At 35.7% G+C, this 25,613-nt stretch overlaps 1 pseudogene; it reads right to left on the bottom strand.

The window, feature by feature from the left end:
- Positions 1 to 20,865: 20,865 nt before the first annotated feature.
- On the bottom strand, positions 20,866 to 22,513 carry LOC101428021 (cytokine receptor-like factor 3 pseudogene; annotated as a pseudogene).
- Between the last annotated feature and the right edge of the window lie 3,100 nt (positions 22,514 to 25,613).

Here is a 25,613-nt window from a genome sequence, read left to right as displayed (position 1 = left end):
TTTGTGTCATATGGCAGTACAACAGTAGCCTGCCCTGGATTCTCCTTTTTCTTCCAGGTTCCACTGACTTCTAGATTCTGACTGTTCCCTGTGCTTTCTCTGCTGAGAGCCAAAGCTTCCAGTGATAGGATTAAGTTCTGTCCTACTTGAGGTGGCCATATCTTAATTGAAGAAACCTCCTCAAAAGGTCCTATTTACAATTCCTGTAGCATACATGGCTTTGCATTTTCCCACAACCTTCCAGTTCTTTCTCCATCTGATCACATCTGCATTTCATTTCTTAATAGTTATACACCAAGCCTTGAGAAATAACTATGATCTCATGACTAATAATTAAGACTTGTATGCTTAGATTTCTCTCCTGGAAACTCTACAAATAACTGCTTGACCACCTTTGTATCAACAGATCCCTTTTGTAATAACTATAAAGATGTAACTTCAGCTTCAACCCTACCAACAAACATTGTAAATTCTCATTTTATGTAGTTACTATAAAAGTGTGACTTCTGCCCTATTTGGAAACATTTTCGTTGTCCTTAATTATCCATCCTGAACACTGCACTTTTTGACCATGCTCTCCTGTTATGTGCTGTCCCCATTTGAATGTAGACATGTAATATAAAAGATATCTTTTTTTTTTTTTTTTTTAGCTGCCAGGGTCTGGAGATTGAAGCCAGGACCTGGTATATGGGACGCCAGTGCTCAACCACTGAACCACATCAACTCCCTTGATTTTCTTTTTCTTTTTCTTTGCAGGCACCAGAAACCAAACCCAGGACTTCCCATGAGAGAAGCAAGTGCTCCAAGGCTTGAGCCACATACCCTCCAACAGACCTTTCTTTCTTTGTGACAAGTGAAGCTTGGGTCTTTGAAGTGCCAGACTCTCTGCCAAACATCATGGATAAGGATTTAGGACATGACAAGCCTTAGTCTGTCCAAGAGAGAGGACTCCCCTCCAGACCATCGAGGGTGAGGCCCCACATAAGAACCATATTAAGTGCTCTTTTTGCTTGCCAAGCTGGGCTTTTCTGAGTCTTTCTTTGGTCAGATATATTCCTCTTATTTTGGTGGGAAGCTGTCATTTTACATGGCTCCCTGCTATACTCCAAACAACATCCACAGGAATGGATTAGAAATAAGAAAATGTTTTCCTCAGGTATACAGCTCCAAGCTACCAAACCAGCCATGTGCTGCTGGCTGCATTTGTTGTAGGAGGTTGGGACTGGAGAAGTACCCCCTGATGTAGAAACACTTGAAAGATCTCACATTTTTGTTTTTTCAAGTTTGGAATGATAACAAATAACATTTCCAGATCACTCTTTTCCTTATGTGCAAAATTTCTCTTGATATATATCTAACAATAGGATTATTGATCATAGTTTATGTATATATTCAGTTTTACAGTTTGTGTACTTGATATGCCAACTAATATCAGCTGGAGGTTCTGGATCACATGTCCTTGTCTGGTCTTGACTGATGAACTTACCTCCAGACTATAGGTCTTCAGATTGTTTGGAAGCCAAAGTATGGTTTTCCAAAGTCAATAGCTGAGGTATAAAAAGGAACATAAAACAAAAAAAACTATTTTAAATTCTTGTTTGGGAATAACCTAGCTGAGCCACAATCAAGAATTAAGGATGAATATTGTAGAACTGAAAAATTACATGGTAAAGAACATAGCTACAGGGAGGGATGAAGAATTAGACCCAACTCTCAATCAACATAAACTTTATGATAAATTTTGTTTCCTGGAATATGTTTTTTGATACTGCCAGATAAGAATAACTAAACTATGAATGCTTTGACTGAAATTGTCCATATTAATGGACCATTTGATTGGTTTAATCAAATGACTGTCCTTGCTTATAGTTGCTTGTTAATCATAATTGATGTCTCAGGGGGTGGGCAGACTTGAGTCTTTTGTGGACCACAGAAAATTATGTTCTTAAGCTAACCCATTCCTGTACATGAAAGCCTATTTTATGTAGGGCCTTTTGATTAGATTCAGCTAAGGAACTTTTTTATTAGATCAATATGAATAGATCACTTTGTTTAAGGGTCTTTGGTTAGACTGCAGGGCCCAGGATGGGTCCTAATCCTCTCACTAGAGTCTTACATAAACTGAGGACTGAAAGCAGAGACACAGAGAGAAAGAGAGCTGCCATTTACCCTACCGTATGAGAGAGGACTCCAGGATCCCCTATAGTTACAGAAAGAGAAACCCCAAGAGGCTGAGAGAAAAAAATAAAATAAAATAAAGTAAAAATAATAAGATAAAAAGGAAATGAAATGAAATCATAACTTTAGGTTCCTGGAAACTTCTTTAGAATAGGTTGTTCTTTTTATTTTGGAAAATGCCGTTGAATGGAAAATGTGTTGCAGAAATTCTCCAAGTATCTAAATTAATACTTTCAAACTGAAAGTTCACATTTTATTTGAGGAAGTATGTGTGGGTTTGGTAATATAAATTATTTCATAAGAGTCATCCAAAAGGATAGTGATGTACTATCCATTTCTATGTGCAAATTATATTAGGGGAGAAATTAGAAATTTATAAAAATTTGATCTAGACCCTATTATGCAAAAGTGAATTGTCATATCATTAGTAAACATGACTTCAGAAAATTTACTCTTGTTGGAAAATTATTTTATTACATGAATGTATTAAGCTTGGTTGTATTTCTTTTTCTTCATAACTGGCCTAGTCTATTCAACACCTTAGAAAAAGATTGGCCCTTGTGAGATTCTGTGGCCTTGGTTAAGGTGCAGTTATTATCTGGGTAAAAGGCACAAAGAATGATGATCCAGAAAGTAAAAGCAGGTGTGTTTGAGATTAAGAGGAACTCAGCATCCTCCTGATTCCTGTTCTGTGTACAAGGACATGAAAGAGAAGAAGTGCGAGTGACAATCACTGCTAGAGCTGGTTAAGGAGAATTTATTAAGTAAGTCAGCAAAAGATATAAAAGGACAGTTTAATAAAAGAAAAATTGTCTCATTTCTTTAGAGATGACGGCCCCCTGAACCCCATTGTACTGTGTCTTTCTTTTCACCTCTGCGTTCATACAGGTTCTCCTACAACAAGTGGCACCTCAGAACAGGGACCTGAGTGACTGCAGAGTCTGGGAATTTCCAGACAAGCTGATAAGACAGATAGGCCATCCCCCATAGCATCTGGGTAATGGGGAATTCCCAGTCACAGTGGAATGAATATATACAGTTGTTGCATACACTCTTAGAAAATACTGGGTAAAAACTAAATTGAAAACATTTAGAGCATTGTTTGTTTTGGTACAACAATATTGTCCCTGGTTTCAACCACAGAGATGACATTTCTTGGATGTAAAACAATGAAAACTAGTGTTAAAAACTCTACTAAGAGTATCAAGATGGACGTGTTATTCCTTTAAAAGTCTGGTTATTAACAAATTCTATTACATTAGCTTTGCAACCATTACAAAGTGAGACTGAGAATATCGATTCTGATATTACTTCTGATTTTGAGTTTAGTTCTTCTTCACATACTTCATCTGATAAGGAAAACAAATTGCTTAATACTGCTGACTACCCTTGTTTTATTTCTTTATTATGCATATGCGCTCGGGCACAATGTAAATCTTGCTAATGTGAGGAAAGACAAATAGAGATAGTGGATGAACAAAAGCCTACTAATAATTATGGGACTTTTGCATTAGATAATAACAGGGAGGAGGAAAAATGGCCTACCCTTCCTCCAAAAGAATATTTTACTGCATTACAGGATATGAATATTCCTCCAGGTTATTCCATTAGAGTAGATCATGCCCAAGGGCTAACAGGGCTAATGAAGGGAATTTCTCGAGCTGGCTCAAGAAGGTGATCTTGATGCAGCTAAATTAATGAATGCTTTTCCTATTATAGTTGCCCAGCAACCACCTGATGCACAACACGCTCAGGGTTGGGTACAATTTAATAATAAACCTATCAATTTTAAAGTCATAAAAGAATTGAAATCTGCTTGTAGAACATACGGGCCCACTGCCTCATTCACTTTTTCCTTAATAGAATCAGTAAGTCAAAATCCTCTTTGTCCCAAAGTTTGGATGACTTTAGCTAAAGCTTGCTTGATGGGAGATTACTATATGTTCTGGAAAAGTAATTGGTTTAAACAATGCAATACTCAGGCTAAATGTAATTAGTCTCACAATATCACTATTACCTTGGACGTGCTTTCAGGCACAGGAGCCTATGAGCCTTTGCAACAAGTATAACATCCCGCACAGGCAAAAGTGCTAAATAAAGCCCTTATTAGTGAACACAGGCTTGTGAATAAACTCTGTTAAAATGCTAACTAAGATAAGAAAATTATTCTGGCGGCAACTCTGCAAACCCTCTGCTGTCTACATGATAATGTAGCTGTGGGCTAGTGGGTTTAAGAGAATTAAGCCACTGGAAGAGGAGAAAAACATAGCAACATTGGTCTTCTGTTTTGCTTACATGCTGATTCTGATTGGGCCTATTTAACCAAAATAATAATAAAATTAGTACAAAATTTTTATTAAGGTGTTTAAAGGAATTTTCGGTTTTAAATCAATAGCTTACTCCTAAACTTCAAGTTTCAGTGTAGTCTTAAAGAGTACTAATTCAAAAAATATGTATTAATTGTCTGTCTAAAACTGCTAAATAAAAGCTTAACTGCATTTATGCTGCTCAAGTGATCTTAACTGGTTGCTGATTACTAATGTAAGTGTCTCCAAGAACATGCTTGCATGTTACAGGCAACATGATTCCAAAAGGAATTTTAAAAGCAGTAAAATCTAAGATGTGAAATAATGGAGAGCTTAAAAACAACTAAACCTAAAGGGTAAGAATTATGAGTCAAACTGTAAACTTTATGTTTCTATTGGTGTGCTGTACATGTTTTGTATTTCTCTGTTTGTTAAATCTTAGTGTATATTTTAATACCTCTGAATGGTAATATAAATTGATAAATAAAAATATCTAAGAGTTCTATTCAAATGGCCAAAAATTAAATAAGTGCTTATATTAACACTTAAGTTTAAATATTAATGAGATCTCTACAGTGATAAAAATTGTAAGTCTTAATTAATGAAATTACTATGTCTCTTCATAAAAAAATGGTTCTTGCCTAAATTTAAATCTAACTTTATTATTCTTCCCAAAATAAAGTAAAGAATTTAAAACTTAAATATTTTAAAAGGTAAAACTTTGTAAAAGTGCTTACTAAAATTGGATAAGTTTGTTCAAAAAGTGTGTTTTGTCCTACAATAAGACAGCTGGTTTTCATAAAATCAGAAAGAACATATGCAGGATGGGACAAAAATGTATGTGGTAAGTTATAGAGAGTATTGTGGTAACTTTGGGTAAGGGAATATGTTCTGTAAAGGTAAAATTTGTCTTAGGATAATATAATTATAGTCTATATGGTTATAAATAATATTATGGAAGCATTGTTTAAATTAAAGTCTTTAAATGGCTAATTCTAAGAAGTCATTTTTAAACAAAAACTGAATTGATAATAACAACAAAAAGTAATTTTATAACAGGAAAGCATGTTGGCAGCCAGCCTCCCCTGCCAACTTCATTCCAAAAACTTTTTCTAGTATTGCAAGCTACTAGGTATTTGAAAGAAAGAAAAGTTATATTTGCACATATCCAATTTGAATCATTATTTTAATAAGTTTGTTATGGTTAAAGTTAAGTGAGATTTGATGGGTCTGTCTATAAAGTTGTAAAAGCTTTAGTATCAATTAATATACTAATACAAAGTTAAATTTCTCAATGTTTCTCAAGTCATTAGTCTGTTTTAGTAAAAGTTTATAAGGAGTTTTTCTCCTGAATAATCAGTATACAAAGAAAGTCTGTTTTATCAAAATAGCTTCTTGTAGTTTAACCTTATCAATTCCTTGGTTTTCTAAGAAGAAGCAAGTCTTATCACTTTCAAAGGAACATAATGTTCAAACCTGCTTTTTCAAGGTCAAATCCTGAACAGTATCTTTTTATTTCAAACTCTTGCAAAAGATTCGTTCTTTTACCTTGAAAAAAGTAAAGTAATAAAATAGTTAAGTTCCTTTAATATAAGTCAAATGGAAAGCATTTAAAAGTATTATAAAATTAAATGGAATTCTTTAATCCTCTGTTAATTAAAGTTGTATGAGTAAAAAGTTCATATGAATACTTAAAGAATGTATAAAATTACTGAAAATTTACCAATGTTTCAGCATAATATTAAACAAAAGTACAATGTGAATAATCATGGTTTTGATTGACTAAGGACAGGGAAAAATTATCATTCCCTTGGAAACAAAAAGAATTAACTGAATTATGGCAAAAAATAATTTATTATGGCAGCAGCTCTTTCTAATTTTATTGGGATACTTGATACACATTTACCATCAAATAAATTTCTAGCATTTTTTCAAAGCACAGCTTTTGTCATCAATATAAATAGTATGGGACCAGTCAATAAAAAATGATAGTATATATTTTACAGATGGAAATGGAAAAAGAAAAGCTGGATATTATGGGTGTGTTGTAGAGAAATTGGGTGTGCGCAGTATTGAAGGCCAGGACACGAGAGAACCGAGAAGGAGATTGGTTTATTTCGACCGGCCAGGCTCGGCGGACTTTTGTCCTAATAAAAACCGAGACCTGAATAGCCTTTTCCAGACCCTTTTATACAGAGGATATAGGATTAGGGAGACTAACAGTGATGGTATGCAAACAGACCTTTGGTTAGGTTCTTCAGTGTTTGATCTTAGTATCAGATAGGTTATTTCCTCCAGGTGAGTTACATATTCTCCACATCCAAGCCAGCTTGGATTAGCTTATCTTCCACATCCCATCTGGAAGCAACCCTGAATACACATTTAGTCTCACATCCTTTCTGAACATTCAAAGACTGTAGGGCCTATATTACTTATTTGTCCATTTTGGGGACTAGGTACACTTGGAAACAATTTTAAATTTATGCACAGCCTATATCAGGTGCACTAAAAAAATTATTGATACTAAACGAACCTCACCCCAAAAAGCAGAGGTGTCAGCCATTATTCAATTACTTTCTGATGTACATGACCCATTAATATAGTAGCTGATTTTGCCTATGTTTGCTATACTGTTAACCATATTGAGACAGCTTATCTTTCTGGAGATTGATTTACTTTTGGCTAGATTACAAAATCTTATTCATAGTCATAACCCATTTTTATTACACATATTTGATCACATTCTACTCTCTGTGGACCACTGGTTCATGGAAATAATATTATAGATTCTTTAATTGGAAATGTTTTACAAGATACGCTTCATTTTCATCATATGACACACACAAATGATAAAGGCTTAAGGGCACGCTTTCCTTCACTCACTACAGAACAATCAAAACATATCATCCATCAATGTTCTCAATGTAATCAATATACTCATCCCTCATTAAATGAAGGTGTTAATTCACATGGTTTAAATTATGATCAACTATGGCAAATGGATGTCACTCATTTTCCTCCTTTTTGGCAGATTAGCATACATCTATGTAATTGTAGATACGTGCAGTGGATTTACTTAGGCTTCTGCTATGACAGGAGAAACTGCAAAACGTGTTATTCATCATTGTCTTGCCACTGTGGCTATCATAGGTGTGCCTAATAAGATTAAAACTGATAATGGCCCTGCATATACTAGTAAATCATTTTCTGATTTCTGTAAAGCATGGAATATCCAGCATAGTACTGGAATCCCCTATAATATCCCAGGACAAGCCATCATAGAAAGAACTAATGTTATTTTAAAAACCTATTTATATAATTTTTTAAATAAAAAGGGAGGAAATGAAGGGACATCCCCCATATACATAACAGAGATGGGCTTAACTAATGATTTTCAGCCAGCAGTTATATTAAGCAAAGCCCTTTGCACTCTGAACATTCTTAACATTCAGGCTAATACTCATACATCAGCAGCTGAACAGTTCTGGGAAGGAAAATCAGGACACTGTAAAAATCTTCAACATGTAATATATTGTAAAAAGCTTTTAGATAATACATGGTACCCTACTACAGTAAAAGTGTGGGTTTGAGGGTATGCTCTTGTTATTACAGAGGATGGAGAAGAGTGTTGAACAACTGCTCATCACATTAAGCCTCATGACTCTTCTGTATAAAGTAAGTACAAATGAAAATTATACATATTGGGCTTACATTTCAATCCTCCTTATTGGAAGCGCTTATATGGGCAGATACTTCTTATCCTGTATATCTCAATGATTCTTTGGATTTTCCAGGACCTATTGACCATCGTTTACTATTACATCCTGAAGAGGAAGTGGGAACTTCAGAAAATGCTAATTACCTTTTATACATCATCCTTTGTGTGTCGGCCCTTCCCCTTGCCTCAAGCCCCATAATAGAAGTTTAATTACTATTGAAGGTACTGCATTATTTGTCATTACTTACTTATCTATACCATTTACTAAAATCAGTTGGCTTAATCATTCTTGTGAGTCATCTCGAATGTCCACAGTCAATGAGTGGTTTTATTGTCATGGTATTAATGCAGTTCAGTCTTTCAGTGATTCCTATGGAATATGGGATTGGGCCCCTGTGGGAGCTCAATACAAACTGGATTGAATATATCTTGGAACATGTGTACTAATAATACTACCATCATTACTACTGCTTCAAAAATATATCCTTGCATAACTATGGAAAATATATCAGCCAGCAGTGATAAAATAAAATGGCATAATTTGGGAAAATACATCCCTCAACCTTGGGATGATTCTGTTAATGTCACTCAGCACAATTTATGGAAATGGCTTTTGGTTTTACAACCAATTTTAGTGCATAAAGGATATCATAATGACTCTAATCAAGTAAAATTGGGAAAAGGAGAGACAAAGTTTTTGGCGGCATGTGTTAGGGATCATTTGGTTTATGTGATTGGTAAAATGAATGTATCGGATAAAAAGTTTTCAATGCTTTAACTGTTCTCTCAGAACTTGTGTGTCTTCTAGTAGCTGGATGTTGGAAAATGAAACCTTTCTTTTAGCCCGCCTCCAATGAGCAGTATCGTTACCAGTTCAAATTCCAAGACCTTGGCAGCTTAATCCTGAATCGCAAATATTATGGAATTTTAAAAATCATTATATTAAAAGGACTAAATGATTTGTAGGACTATTGATTGCAGGAATTATTGGATTGATTGGGATTATTACTGCTGCTTCTGTTGCTGGAGTAACTTGGCATAATTCTATTAACTCAAAAGAATATGTAAACAGTTGGCACAAAAATGCAAGTGACATGTGGCATAGTCAAACTAAAGTAGATTTATAATTGAGTAATCGTGTTAATGACTTAGAAAATGATGTTAACATTGTGGAGATACTGTATATAATATTCAAATGAGACAAAACTGAAACATAATTGGAATGAATCAAATTTTTGTTTCACTCCCTTGGCTTATAATAACAGTGAATATAATTGGACTGAAGTGTAGAATCACATTTTAGGATATAGATATAATTTAACTTTAGATATTCTAAAATTACAAAAACAAGCTTTAGACATGTCTCAGAATACTTTAAACATTCAATCTTCTGACTTTTGGGATGAATTAACCACTAATTTAAATAAATTGAATCCATTGCATAGGTGGAGTGATAAGATGTTCCAAATTCCCTCTCTGGTGATTATTGGAGGACTCCTACGATTATCTGTGATTCTCATTATTATGTACAATTGCATAAAAAGGCAGCTACAAGTACAAATACATCCCTGACAACTGACCCGGGCTGGTTTGACACAAAAATACCCCTAAAATAATAATAGCTTGGCTGGTAGTCAATGACGGGTAAGATTTTCATAGGAAAGCAAACTAAGACAGGCAGAGTTGCTTGATTAAATAAAAAAGGGGGAATTATGAGATGCTGTGGCTTGGTTAAGGTGCAGTTATTATCTGGGTAAAAGGCATGAAGAATGATGATCCAGAAAATAAAAGCAGGTGTGCTTGAGATTAAGAGGAACTCAGCAGCCTCCTAATTCCTGTTCTGTGTCCAAGGGCATGAAGGAGAGGAAGTGGGAGTGACAATCATTGCCAGAGCCGGATAAGGAGAATTTATTAAGTAGGTCAGCAAAATATATAAAAGGACAGTTTAATAAAGAAAAATTGCCTCATTTCTTTAGAGATGACGACCCCCTGAACCCTGCTGTGTTGTGTCTTTCTTTTCACCTCCACGTTCATACAGATTCTCCTAAAACAGGCCCTAAAAGAGAAAAAAGGTAATTTAGATTAGCAGTTAGGAAAATGGACTGTGGAACTTCTCCATTAACAGCCTATATTTCCTGGAGATTGCTGTCTAGATACAAAGGGCATTCAAACTCAAGGGCCTCTTGCTGGAAGGGATCACTCTATCCTAAGCAGAAGGTAAAAGCCCAAAATGGAGTACATGGAATCTGTCTCAGTTATGGATTTGGAAGCATTATCCAGAAAAAATTTTCTATTTATTATTGTTTTTATTTCCCTCCCTTGCCCTGAAATGGCTTCCTCATCTGTCTACTTGTTGTTTGCTCATCTTCTTTAGGAAGTACTAGGAACCAAACCCAGAACCTCCTGGTTGAGGTGGCTTCTGGTTGTGGCATCTGCTGGTTGTGGCATTTGCTGGTTGTGGCATCTGCTGGTTGTGGCTTCTGTTCCTCAGTGTCTGCAGTATCTGCTGGTTGTAGTGACTGCACCTTGCAGTGTCTACTTCTTGTGCATCTGCTTCTTGCAGCATCTGAGGAGTCTGCTGGTTGCCGTGTCTGCTCCTTGAAGGATCTGTTCATGTAGCACCTGCTCCTTGCACCAACTGCTGGTTGTAGTGTCTGCTGGTTGCAGCTTCTGCTCACCTTCTTTAGAAGGCACCAAGAACTGAACCTGGGACCTCTCATGTGAGAGGCAGGCACCCAACTGCTTGAGCCACATCTTCTCCCTCTCTACTTATTTTTGGTATTTTCTTTCCCTTTTGCTAACAGTCAAACTTCAGGATAAACTCATTAAAATTATAACCTTATCAGCAATATATAGCACTATCTAGATAAGAAATAATCCTAATCTGACATAATTCACCCAGTCAATAAGAGGGAACATATTGCAAATTTACTTTATGAGGCCAACATTATCAAATAAGAAAATTACAGGCCAATCGCTCATATATATATGAAAAAAATACTATAAAATGGCAAATCAAATTAATTTATATATAAAAGAGGCAATATATCATAAACAAGAAGGTTTTATTCAGAAGTGCAAAGTTAGTATATTATTTACCACGCATCATTGCAACCCACCACATTAACAAAATAAAGTAGAAAAAACTTACAGTAATTTCCATAGATATTTACTAAAATTCAACTGTTCATGATAAAAAAAATTCCCTCAGAAAATTAGCAATAAATGGAATAGAGTTGTAAAATAGAAAGGTCTTTCACCTCTTCTTCCTGAGTAAAGAAGCATCAATATTGTGTAATATAGCCGTACTGGAATTTTACTTAAGGGAAGGACAAGCATTGAATCAATTACTACAGAGACAGAGGCAGACATGGAGCTCTCTGTTATCATTACTTTGTTAGCTGGATCCACAGCACTTTTCCTCCACATTCTAAATTCTGTTAATACCAATATCTCCCAGTGATAAGGATGGCAGTTATTCTACGTTACATCAAAGTTCCTTTTATTTTCTCTTTTTTAATTTGATGTTTGTGTATTTTTGTAAATTATACCAAGACTTATTTAAACTATTTCCTGAGATAAATATTATATTTGAAATGGCTAGAATGGTTTCTGTGTCATGAATGGACCCTAACTTAGAGCTGTGGTGTTCATAGGAAACAGTTTCAAATATAGGTAGTTGGTCATATCTTTGGTCTTGAAGACAGTTTTGAGTACCTTATCCAAACATCATACTACTCTCAACACTGCAATAAATAAGATATGATAGTATTTTTGCAAGAATAGATAATTAGAAATGAGGAACACAAATGATAGCCCCTAACAGAATCATTCATATATAAATGCTTTATAACAGATATTGCAGTAAAAATCAAAGAGGAATGGAGGAACTTCTCATTGAATGGTTATGGGTCAATCAGCTTCCCATATTACACCTTATAGCAAAATAATTTGTAGCTCTGCATTATAGACAATGGCAAAAAAATTTCTGTCCCCTGAAAATATTGAACTCTTTTCTATAACTACATATTGGTTTGTATTTCTTAGAATTTCATTTAAATGAAATCATGTAATATGTACTCAATTTTGTTTGGCTTCTTTTATTCAGGACAATTATTTTGAAATTGATTTCTCATGTCTTTTTGTTGTTGCATTGTATTCCCTTGTATGAATATTTCAATATATTTATCCATTCACTTGATGATTGATATCTGGATTATCTCATTGTGATAACTGTTTGCATTTACCTAATAAGTAATTAAGTTGAATATCTTCTCATGAGATAATTTACCTTCTCCATATTTTCTTTAGTAAACTAACTGTTCAAATCATTTGCCCATTTTAAATTGCAATTTATTTTCTTATTATTAGGTTTTGAGACTTATTAATATATTTTTTTACAACATCTACTTTAAAATTTGTGATTTGCAAATGTTTTCTATATGCCTGTGCATTCTTTCATTTTCTTACAGTGTCTGTCATAAAAAAAGAAATTCTTTGTTACAGTTGATGAACATGTATTGAAGCATTGCTATTAATCATGAACTGCAGTTTACATTATAGTTTATATTCTGTCCCATGCAATTTTGTAGGTTATCGCAAAATATACAATGGCCTATATCTGTCACAGCAGTGTCATGCATGACAACTCCAATGTCCTGACAATGCCCCCATATTATACCTCTTCTCTCTCCCATCCCTCAGAACCTCTGGTGGCCACTGCCTTATGTCAATGATAAGAGTTCTTCCATTGCTAGAATAACAATGTCTACAGTTAAATAATAAGTCCACTTTAGCCCATTGTTCATTCCCCAATCTTGAGAATTTCAGGATGGTAATGCCCACTCTGCTTTGATTGAGAGAGAGCTTAGATCCCATGGGACAGATGGATGGAATTACCATCCTTGCAGTTGCTGGTACTCTCTGTTCCCTGGGATGGGCATTGTCCATCATCATCTACTTGGTAAGTTGTTCTAGATGAGTCCAATAAACTGCAGAGTAGGTGCTGTGACTCTGCTGAAATTCAGGGCTCAACTGTCACATGGATGGATCAAAGATTTAAGTCTCTGGGACATATATTTATCAAGAATTGTGCTAATTATAGGTTCAAATAAAAGAAGCAGAAGAGCCATGTGTAGAGAACCTATATTTGACTCTAACTCTGTTACACTAGGGAGCATAAATTCCAAAGTAAGACCCACTGACAGGGTGGGAATTCCTGAGTTGTCTGCCCTACTTATAGTTTCTGGATGTCTCTGTAGTTTGTGGTTGTCTCTGTTGCCTCAGGAGCCCCACTATTTGAGGTTCTGCTTACTGTGTCAGTCAGTAAGATCGTGCTGAGACTTGTATAAGCTTAACCTCTGGAATGACCTCCTGACTCATTTTGAAATCTCTTGGCCATAAAAAACTCAGTTGTATTTACCATTTCCCCCTTTTGCTGAAGGTCTGTTTCCAGATGCATTGCTAGTCAGAGCTTGGAAATAATTCCTCCATGCGGGATTAATGTGGTTAATGTAGGAAAGTTGGAGTGGGATGACATGGGGCATATGGGAATTCCTTATATTTTATGCACCATTTATGTAATCTACAGGTCCTTTAAAAATAAAATAAAATAACTTTTTAAAGTAAAATAAAATAAAATAAATGAGTATTGTTTTATGCTTCTAAAAAATTCTTAATCTGGATGAAGGTCAATTTATCAATTTAAAGAAAAATTATAGATTATGTCTTCATTGTAGGATATAAGAATTCTTATCTTACCCAAACTGACAAAGATATTTTATATATTTTCTTCTAGACATTATATGATTTTAGGTTTTACATATAAGTCTATGATAATTATTGAGTTAATTTTTGTCTATGGTGTGAAGTCTGTACTGAAGTATTTTTTATTGTAAATGGATATTCAGTTATTCAAAAGACCTTTCTTTCCCCACTTGATTCTTTTGTACATTTAACAAAAATCGTTTTTGCATATATGTTTTGGATTATTTCTGGGCTGTTTTATTTATTTGATTTAGATATCTACCCTTATGCCAACATCACACTGTCATGGTTACTGGACATTTTTATACAAATTGTTTGAAATCAAATAGTATAAGTCTCCCAATTTTGATAATTTGAAAGTTGTTTTAGATATGCTTTATATATATATGTACATATATGTGAAGATACATATACAAATGCTAGAATTATTATATTTAAAATCAGTTATATTTCTATATGCTCACATCAATGTTTTGAAATGTAAAATACCATATAAAAGATAAATAAAATAATTAAAAATAAAACGAGTGAACAAAAAGTAAGAACAAAATTATCAAATTTGTCAAGATCTTAGAGAGTGAAAATATAGAATATATTCACTGGTCTAAACATTCAGTATTATTAAAATATCAGCTGTCCCCAAGTTAGTCTATAGATTTGATTTGTTACCAAAATCTCAGCAATTTATTTAAATAAATTGACAAGCTGATCCTAAAATATTTATGAAAATCAAACAACCTGAAATATGCAAAGGTATTTTAATATCCTGGAAGACTTGAAGACTTACTATAAAAGACAAAAGATAGGAAACTTGAAAATAGAATAGAATAATCCAGTTCCAGTTATAAATCAATATATGTATGAAGTCAATTGATTTTTGAAAATGTGCCTGAGAAACTGGATAATTTAATGGGGGGAGAGCCTCATTCCTTACCTCACTCCTTACAAGTTAATTTGAAATTTATTACAGTTTTAAGGATAATAGCTTAAATACTATGGCTTCTGGAAGAAAGGAAAGGAGACTATCTTGGTTATAATTGATAAACAGGAGTTTGCCAAATTTTAAAACTACTTGTAATCAAAAGATATCAATAAGAAAATGAATAGTCAATCTCTAGATAGAAGTTATTATCTGAAGACTGGGAGTAAATATGCAAACGACTGTCAATTATTCAGAATATATAAAGAACACTAACAAATCAATAACAAAACTAAATAAAATGGACTAATGTATAGTTATTTCACAAAATATATATTTTCACAAAATATATGGGTGAACATTAATTTCATTGGAATTGCTAAAATTAAAATCAGTTGATTTTTAAATAGGCAAAAGTCTTGCTTTTCAAATATTATTTTCGCCTATTGACTCCTCATTCTCTCAAATATTTGTTTCTGAAAGTTTATTAGACATTTGTAGAATTGTTTTTTTCTAATTTTTAAGTTATCCTTCATTACACTACCTCTCTTGGTTGCATTCTGAATCATTTCCACATAGTTTTCATGAAATTTACTAAATTTTATAATAACCTTTTATTTTTTCCCTTCATGGACTCCTTTAGCAGTCTGGCTCCCAGTTGCTGGCTCCCTCCTGCTCTCCCAATGTATTTTAAAGTTCCTGCATTATGCCTTAATCAGTGTAAGATCTGTTAGCTTTCTATGCATGTTTCCTCAAGATCTTCTTGATATCCTTTATCTCTTCCTTCATTTTATTGCATTGATTAAGGATATTTGTTTGGTCATCTTTGATGAGATTTACACATTGTACATTTCCTTTTGCTCTTTAGTTTGTTCATTAGACTGGGGTATGGTTAGTTTCTCCTAGTTTAAGATTTTACTTTTTTTTATTTTGTGAAAGATTTTCTTTATACTTGGTTCCATTTATTCTATATCTTTTTAGCTGCCTGCGTTCAACTGAAAAATTATGTGGTACACAAAAAATTAAAAAGAAAGAAGAAGAGAAAAAAAGAGGGAAGGGAAAAGAACAAAAAAGAGAGAAAAATAATAATAAAAGGGGAAAAGAGTAAAAAAGAATAAAAATTACAAAGATGAAACAAAGAAACAGAAAAAAGGAAGATAAAGTAGAGTAAAAGACCAGACAAAAAAGAGAACAAAATAAAGACAAAGCAAGGGACAGCAGAAAAGAAGAAGAAAAAAGGAAGAGGAAAAAAAGAAAGAAAAAAAGCAAAGACAAAAAAGAAAGGAAAGCGGAAAGAGAAAGAAAAAATGAAGAATAAAAAAATAAAAATAATTGAATAAACACACCTCCAGCAACAATCTCAAGCTGCAGTGTCAGCCAATCAGTCACCCCTGTGGCCAGCCTCTCCCCAAGTACCTGAAAGGAGGGGGGCGGGCAAAAAACAAAGCAATATCCTCTCTAGGCTGCCCTTCCCAAACCTGCTTGCCCCAAGTCTCCCCTCCTCCCCAGGTGCCAGCTGGGTGTATGTTAGCCCTCCTGATCTCCTCCCCCCCTGCCCCGGGGAGTTGTCTCAGTGTCTCATGCCTTCCAGCCCTTAGTTTGAAACCCTTGGCTCCTCTCTCCTCAGTGGCTGGCTCAGTGCGTTTCAACCCTCCTGAATCCTCCTCCTTCCACTCTCCTTGGAAGGGGTCAGGTGTAGGACCTAAGTTCTCCTTCTCCCTGGAGCTGGCTGGGAGCTAGTTGGCCTGCCCAATCATACCCCCTCTGCTCCAGTTACCCACTGAGCCAACTCGGTACCAGCCGGGCACTCCCAGTTACCCAAGGCTTCCCTATCCTTGAAAGTTGGCTGGCCGCCAGCATGACACCCAACTGACTGGCGGTTCTTCGCCCCAGGCAGACTTGGTGCCAGTCTGTCTGCTTATAAGTTCCCCCCCCCCCTCCCGCCCCGCCCCCCCCCCTCCACCCTCCCTCTGAGCTGGCTGGTTCCAGCCTGCACAACTGATTGCCCCTTGATTTGCCTCCTCCTTGACCCTGCTGCACCCCTCCTCTCCAGGGGGCGCTCTCACTCTCAGAACCAACTAGGCAATAGTCTGCCAGATGGATCAGCTCTCTAACTTCCCTCTATCCTGAGCCATCTGCCACCCTCCTCCAGCCACCCTCTCCTTTAGCACCCATGGTCCCGTAGCTTCTCTTCTGCCAGGAAAACCTCCTACCTTTCTGAAGTTTCTGGAGGAGTGTAGCCTGTCATTTCCTATTCTGCCATCATGGATCCCCTTCTCACTGATTTTTCATGCTGCTAATATTGATGGTGCTATTATTCATTTACCGGACTTCCATTTATATCTTTTCCAAAAAATGAAAGCTTTTGTTCATACTATCTTGCTTCATGAAATCTATATCTACATATACCTATTTAAAGTCCTCATTTTAAGTAATTTTCATATTTCTTTTTCTCTGTAGGTCCTCAGGTGCAATATTCTTGAATCTAATGACTGTATCATTTGGCCATGTTTTTACTTATGTGTTATGTGAGGTCCTCCTCAATGAGATTTACCTTCACAGAATGCATATTTATGCGATTGTTCTTAAATTGTGTTTTCTCTTGCAGAAGAGAAACTCAAACCAGGAAACCTGTGATTATGGTGCAAAAAGTTGGAAGGAGACTCAGTCCCTCTATCCCTGTATGGGGCAGAGCTGTTCAATGATCTGAAATGCATTTTGGACATTGTGCCAGTTAGGAATAAACTTGCATCTTGTCACAGGAATTTTTTATGTGAATATGTTCAGGTATGATGGATAAACAGAATTCATAAATATACTATCTTTTCAATAAATCTTTATTTTCTTTAGACACATTTAGACCATTTTTTTTCAGATATAATAATAAATATGCACATCTGAAAGCACAGTGCCCATATTTAGAAGATAAATGCATTTTTTTTCTATTAAGAAAACCAATTATATGAATGGGAAATGACGTTTCCTATATAAAGCTAATTAACAAAGGAAAATATACAATATAACTTATTGTTTAAGCTATACCTAGAATGTAACTATACTTTCATAAGAAAAATTTAAAACAACAAGGAATGATAATACTGTCTCTTGACTGTTGATTTATAATTAAATTTTCCTTTCATATTTCTTTATTTAGTGTGTCTCAGTTTTTTTTTAAAAGAGAAATTATGGTTCTTACTTACTTAGGGCTTTAGAAGAAATAATATACAGTCAAGATATTTCATGGGACATCATTTTATTTAATTGCTTGAATTGTGGCCTCAAAGGGAATGCTTCAGTTATTTTCTCTATGGTATGCATCCCCAAAGATTTAATAGTATATTTTTCTAACAGTTTGGTGCCAGCATGCAACTCTTTGGTCTGCCTTTCTCGGCTATTTCTAGACTTTTTAAACAGATTGTTAAGAAAAATCATTATTTGAAACAGGCAATGAAATATACTGCACACTCCTGCTATTATATTCAGATCTATTTATATTAATTGTATATTAAGCAGGAACATTTGTGGAATTGATTAAAATTAGGCAAGAAATATTCAGTAAATGAGTCACTCAAGTGCTTCTGTTATTAGGTGAGTTGATATGTTTATTGTTCTGTTTTCACTTTAGAATGAAAATATTGAACTCCAATAATCTTTCAAGGAGACAAGTCCATGTATGGGCCAAATTGCCAAAATATCTGCTTCCTTTGGTGAAGACAGGAATGAAGGTGTTATGTATTAATTCTTCCTTTTTTTTCAAGTGACATCCATTCTGGTGGAATAATGCCAGTGGATGAGAAGAGGTAGAGGATGTATCAGAAAGAGTGAGGTGCAGATTCATTTTAAGATTATCAAATGGGTGATGAAGCATAACCAACTATCTCTAGGCTTCAGTGAACAATGAACCTGATAGTTATAAAGGGTATGATGAGATTAATTCTTGTGATCCCAAAGTTACAAGGACAAGCTTGTGAGCACAGAAAAAAGAATATGTTTGATGGGGGACCAGATTTAGATGGGGGACAAGACTTAGAAAGAACCTGGGAATTCCCATTTCTGTTTTTTTTCCTGAAGTGTAGAGAGGCTTCTTCTCTGAGAATTCAAGCATTTGTTTGACCTCTGCTCCTTGTAGCTTCCAGGAGTTCCACACACATCTGGTGTGGAACAACTCCACATGTGTACACATTTGACCCCATTAAAGAGAAAGATTGTGAACATCAGATGCACACAATGATCCCATTCAACTGCACATGTTAATGGGAACACAGGGCTCATGTCTGAAGTTCTTGTGCTAGTGGCACCAGGAATGTTACAGTTCTGTTAGTGATGAATCTTTAGCCTGACACTTGTCCTTGGCAAAGTTTAAAACTTGATTCAGAATGACAGAATGTATTTTTGCTGCAGTCTGAAATTTATACATCATGTCCAGTACTCCTAGAGTTCTTTCTGTTTCTCACTTACCCATTTTAATTTGCTACTTCAAGAAAAATAAGAGCTATTAGTTCAACTATGGCTTCAACTATTTTTATCTACTAGTAAAAAACACACAAAAAAAATTCACATTAGAAATCCGTAGGCTGCTGTGATAGTTAGGCTATTGTGTCAACTCGGCCAGGTATTTGTGCACAGTTGTTTGGTCAAGCAAGCACTGGGCTACCTGTAGTACAAGGGCATTTATGGACTTTAGTCACCATTGACTTTACTGCAGTGGTAAATCATAGATAGCTGGTTATAATTAAGTCAATCAGGGAGATTGCCATCAGCAATGAGTGATGCTTCACCCAATCAGCTGAATCCCTTAGAAGGGGAAGTTATTCCAACATTGAGAGAATTTCCCAGACTGTATTTGGACAGCCACATCTCCCAGAACTCATCAAGACTCTTCATTGGACTTTTATTGGAGCTCCTGGTTTGCAGTTTGCCTGCGGAGCTTGGATTTGTGCACCCCATGGCTGTATGAGAAACACTGATAAATCTCTTACTATCGACAGATATCCCTTGTTGATTCTGTTTCCTTAGAGAACCCTGACTAATACATCTGGGGAGCAGATGTAGTTATGTGGTTGAGCACCTGCTTCCTCTGTACCAGGTCTTAGGTCCAATTTCTAGTACCTCTTTTAAAAAAATTTTGTAGGCTGATATAGCAAGCAAGACCATCATTTTTACATACTAAATTCATCAAATAAATATTTTCTCCAATTTAAGTTTTAAAAAAATAGGTAAAATGTTTACACTATATTGGTTTGGTCCCTAAAGGCCATTTAACAAACTGACATTAAACTTCAGATTATATGCTACAAATGGTACATGCATATCACTGAGGCTGGATATGCACATGTGCATATTACATACCTGTGAAATGGCTAACACTGCTGTGTTTGCTACTTCCATAAATAGTTTTACTCTGTAAAAATTCTCTAGCCTATCTTGAATCAAAATCCAACGAGAAGAAAAGAAAATACTTTGACTCTTGTGTACTTTTGTTCAGGAATATTAAGATGCAATCATTTCAAGGTTTTGGGGATGTAGAGATTATTGAACATAAATTAAAGTCAACACTGCTTACAAAGTACCTGACACAGAGAGAATATTCGACATACTCATGTGGAGAGCACATAAGTGAATGCATATTACAGAACTCTGCCTTCTATCTGGTCTATTCCTGTTGCTTTATGTTAATTTTACATGGTTATGGATCTCATGATCTCATGAAATAATATTATATAACCTTTTCTATTATAATAACCACTTTTAAAACAATTTGATATTTATTATGATGTGGTAATTCAATAAGCACTATGCTAAAAAAAATCCAAGTATCTTATTGCTAAAAAAAAATTCCACAAATAATTCAGTAAACAGTTTTCATTTCCAATTGCCTGAGAGATAAATTCAACTATTTTTTATCAATTTAAACTAAACTGAGAACAGCTATGTTAAAACCCTGCAAACCAAAGCCAATTACCCAACAAGCTAACATACTAACACTTTCTATTATGATAGAAAAATGAGCATGCAAAGTCAAGAGAACTACATGATTGATCACTGACCAATTAAAAAACACTTCTCTGTTATTTGCATTAAGAGTTACTCAAAGCCTGAAGTTTCTGCCTCCATTGTTGGTTCCTAGAGTCACAGCTTCAATGTCAAACGTGACAGTGGATCCAAAAGGACTTTCAGGTAAATGATTACTCATTTTATTTTCCATTTACGAAAACTACACTATTTACACTAATGGACATTGCTTGATCCCATGGCAAAAAGTCATATCCATACTGTTTTTCTACACACGCACCGTAGTGCTGCTTCTGACTGGTTGTCTTACAATTTCAACTCTGAATGTTAATGTCTGCCAACAAAAATAATTTGGAGCAATGTATTAGAGAACACCTGTGATTCAGTTCATTCCAGAGTGTTATATTTCTTGAACTGCTCAGCTCTATCCCTCAAAGTCAGCTCTCCATTCATGACGTACCAATGTGGAGTGAATTATCTAGGGGACACTTCAAGGAATTCATTCTTACTGGCAATCTCTTTGAGTGCAGACTCTGAACTGATTAACAACACTGAGGTCTGTGTGCAGTACTATGAATTAATTTCAGAGCCTACATAAACATCTTCAAATTTATTTGAAGTACATCTATGGAATTGGAGCCTGCAATCTTGGGCTAAAAGTTTGTCATCACCGTTATGCCATTGTACTATGATTCCTCCTGGTTTCTCTATTATTCTAACTGTACTGGTGGTTGAGATGCTGCCCTTCTATAGTTAAAAATGGAAGCTTTAACTATGTTAAGAATCAAGCTATACAATTCAGCAGATAAACGCGGCACATCAACAAATAATGACACCTCTTGTTAGCTGTCCAACTGAATACAAAAGGACTTTTTGGTGAAGCTTCATAGTTTCTCATTCTGTTCCCCTACACCCCCAAATATGGTGATCCCACCTTCTCAGACTAAGACCTCTGCAGTGTTAAGGCCATGCTCAATTAGCTTCTGGCAATCATCAAATGGTGATTGCTCAATGGTGTCCACTTCTTGCTCGGCCCATATCTTGATTTGGGACTTCTAGCATCAAAAGTATAAGTCAATAAATTACTATTGTTAAGTCAAAACTGGTTGGTAGTATTTGTGATAGCAGCTCTGTCAAATTAAGATAAAATTTAAATTCCTATTATTATTATTATTAGTTTATAAATATTTTTAAATTTGATTTTAAAGAAGTGTTAGTTTCCAGAAAAGTTATATAAAAAAAAGCTATAGCAGATTCCCAGATACCCCAGGCCCCCCTCACATTTTCCCCAATTAATTTAACATCTTTCATTAGTGTGGTACATGTGTTAAAATTGATAAACAAATGTTGAAGCATTTCTACTAATCATGGCCTATAATTTACATTGCTGTTTACACTTTGTACCACACAATTTTATAGGTTTTAGCAAAATGTATGATGACTTGTATCCTTCACTTCAGTATCATGCAGAAGAATTCTAATGTCCCAGAAATGCCCTATTTTTCACCCATTCATTCCTCTCCCTCCTCTCAGAACCTCTGGTGACCACAACCTTTTTATCAATGTTACAAGTTCTTCCATTACTAGTATAATAATTGGTTTACTTTCAGCCATAGTTGCATTCCCACTTTATGTTTTATTCATTCTTCAATCTTGAGGATTTGGAGATGGTGATGCCCACTCTGCTTCTAATTGAAAGGGGACTTAGATCACACAGGGCAGATGGGTGGAACTGTCTTGCTTGCAGTTGTAGATACTCTTTGTTTTTTGGAATGGGGCTGCCATCATCATTTTGTTATTTTTCCTGGGCATGCCTGGTGAACTGGAGAGGAGGTGTTGGCTGCAACTCTGCTGAGATTCAGGGTCCAACCAGCCTATGAACAGCTGGAAGAATTAAGTCTCTCAGACATAATTTTAATGGGTATAGTGGTAATTGTAGATTTAAATGAAAGGGACAGAAGAACCATGTGTAAGAAAATTATAAATGAATCTAACTCTATTACATTGGAAAGAATGTAACATGTATTTCTATGTCAGGCCCATTGACTAGGCAATGTGTGCCCTGCCTACAGTGTCTAGTTGTCTCTAGTTCCCTCAAGAGCACCCCACCTTGAGGCATTGTTTACTGTGAAAGTCAGTGAGATCCTCCTGAGACATGCATAAGTGCAGCCTCTAGAATACCCCACGCTCACTTTGAAATCTCTTAGCCTTAAAAACCCTTTTTGTATTTAATATTTCTCATTGCTGTTTGTAATTTTCTTCTAAATGCATCACTAGTAGACACTTGATAATAATCTTTCAGTGGGAGGGAGGCTCAGCCCCCAGAGTCATGTCCCATGCTGTGGGAAAGGAGTGAGTTTATGTGCTGAGTTGGGATTAGAGAGAGGCCACATTGAGTAACAAGGAGGTTTTCAGGAGGCAACATTTAGGCATTGTATATTACTAGGCTAAGATTCAATTTCACAAGAATAAAGTTCATGAGTACAAGCATTAATACCTACTATGATCATTTGGATTTGTTTTCTCTTCAAACTGCTTATTCAGGTTTTTTACCCATGTTTCTATTGAGTTGTTTGTCTTTTTATTACTGATTTGTAGGATTTCTTTATACAGTCTGAATATAAGTACTTTGTTGAATACATGTATTCTGAGTATTTCCTCCTAGATGATGGCTTATATATTCACTCCCCTGCTGAGGTATTTATGTCCTAATTCTTTTTATTTTTTTTTTAGATTTTATTTATTTATTTATTTCATACCCCCCCCCAACCCCCCCTCCCCGCCTCCGGTTTGCAGGGGGCGGGGGTTCACGCTGCCAGCACGGATGTTGGTTTCGCTTTCTCCACTGCCGCCACCGTGGTGGCTGCTGGAAGCCTTCCTCGCACTGCCTTTGTGAGCCGCGGGCTGTTAACACACCTCACCAGCCGTGTACCGGGGACAGCTGGCCGGGGCTGCTAGTCAGGGAAGGGGGACCGCGCTACAAACTCACTGCAAGCCACTGGCCAGGAGAAGTAGACAGCTTTATTGGCAGAAGTGGGGGAGCCAGGGCGCGCGGGTTTATGCGTGATCTGCGAGCGAGTCCAGGGAGGGGGTAGTGTATGGGAGTTATATAGGGTGAATCCAGAAACATTATCTGATTGGTTGGGACAGCAATATGTCTATATATGGTAACTATAGATTACTAGACAAAATGGCGGAAGGAGATGAAATGGCGGCTCGGCGCATGTGCACTGTCCTCGCCCTGTGACTCAGCACTTTAAAAACCATCCCTGAGTTTACTCAAGGGCATTTGGGGCTAGAGTTTACTCATAGTCCCATGTCTTGTAGAGCAAGTCTCATGGCTTGGACGGCTGCACTGTCGGGCCTTCCCTCACCCGTTGTCTGTTCTCTGTGTCTATTTGCTGCTCCTTCTTTGTCTGCTTCTGTTGTCAGCAGCACGGGAATCTGTGTTTCTTTTCACTGCATCATCTTGTGTCAGCTCTCCGTGTGTGGCGCCATTCTTGGGCAAGCTGAACTTCCTTTCACGCTGGGCGGTTCTCCTTACAGGGTGCACTTCTTGAGCATGGGGCTCCCCCACGCAGGCACACCCCTGCGTGGCAGGGCACTCCTTGCGTGCATCAGCACTGCATGTGGGCCAGCTCCACATGGGTCAAGGAGGCCCGGGGTTGGAACCACAGACCTCCCATGTGGTAGACGGATGCCCTAACCACTGGGCCAAGTCTGCTTCCCTGTCCTAATTCTTAATGCAGTACAATTTAGCAATTTATTCCTTTATATAGCAAAGCACATTTAGTTTCCTCTTAAATATTTCATTCCAACTTCCTGATGTTCATGTATTTTACATGCTAACTTGTCTCAAATTCCATACAATATACTGTATTTTATATAATATTTTTTCTTATTTTGTTTTCTAGGTTTCATATAAATTTACCTTTTTGCATTTTGCATGAATTTTTATGAAAATTGGACCGTATGACAATGTATGAATGGATGTATAGTATTATGAATGCATATTTATCCTAGCAATATTTATTTAAAACACAATCATTTATACACTGTTCTACAGTGCCATATTTTTCATAAAGTAATTGTCCCTAATGCATGGATCTATTTCTTGACCCTCTATATATTTCAAATAACCTTTTTGCCTATAATTAGAACCACCCATAATTAATAAGCTTTGATATCTAATAGAATAATCCTACAACCTTGTTCTTTTCCTTGCAGGATGATTGAGATATTCTTGGGCCTTTATCTTTCCAAATAAATTTTAAAATCATCTTTGTTTGGATTTAGGGTAGAATTACAGTAGAACTGTAGAACCATTTGGAAATAAATGGAAAGTTTTCATCACCTAGTTTCCAAATTATGAAGATGTTTCTGCTTATATGGATTTAGTTTAATTTCTTTAATACAAGTTTTATCATAGTTATTTTCTAGAGCTTTTCCAAGGTACTCTTGCACATCGTTTGTTAATGTAGTCCCCAGGCACTTGATGTTTTTCATGTTATTTTTTCATGGCATTTAAAAAAACATGAGTTGTTTTTAGATCAATTTATTTTATACTGACTTTGCTTCTATGCACTCTACCAACATCATGTATTAATTTCATAATTTATTTATAGATTATTTTGGATTTTCAACATGTATATCATATAATATTTATATATATTTTTATTTTGTTGTTTCTGATTTTAAACTATTTTATTGTTTT

The sequence above is a fragment of the Dasypus novemcinctus genome, chromosome 10 (assembly GCF_030445035.2).
Source record: "Dasypus novemcinctus isolate mDasNov1 chromosome 10, mDasNov1.1.hap2, whole genome shotgun sequence".
NCBI classification, from domain to species: Eukaryota; Metazoa; Chordata; class Mammalia; order Cingulata; family Dasypodidae; genus Dasypus; species Dasypus novemcinctus.
The sequence above is the reverse complement of the archived record's forward strand: the minus strand, read 5'-3'. Positions and strand labels throughout refer to the sequence as shown.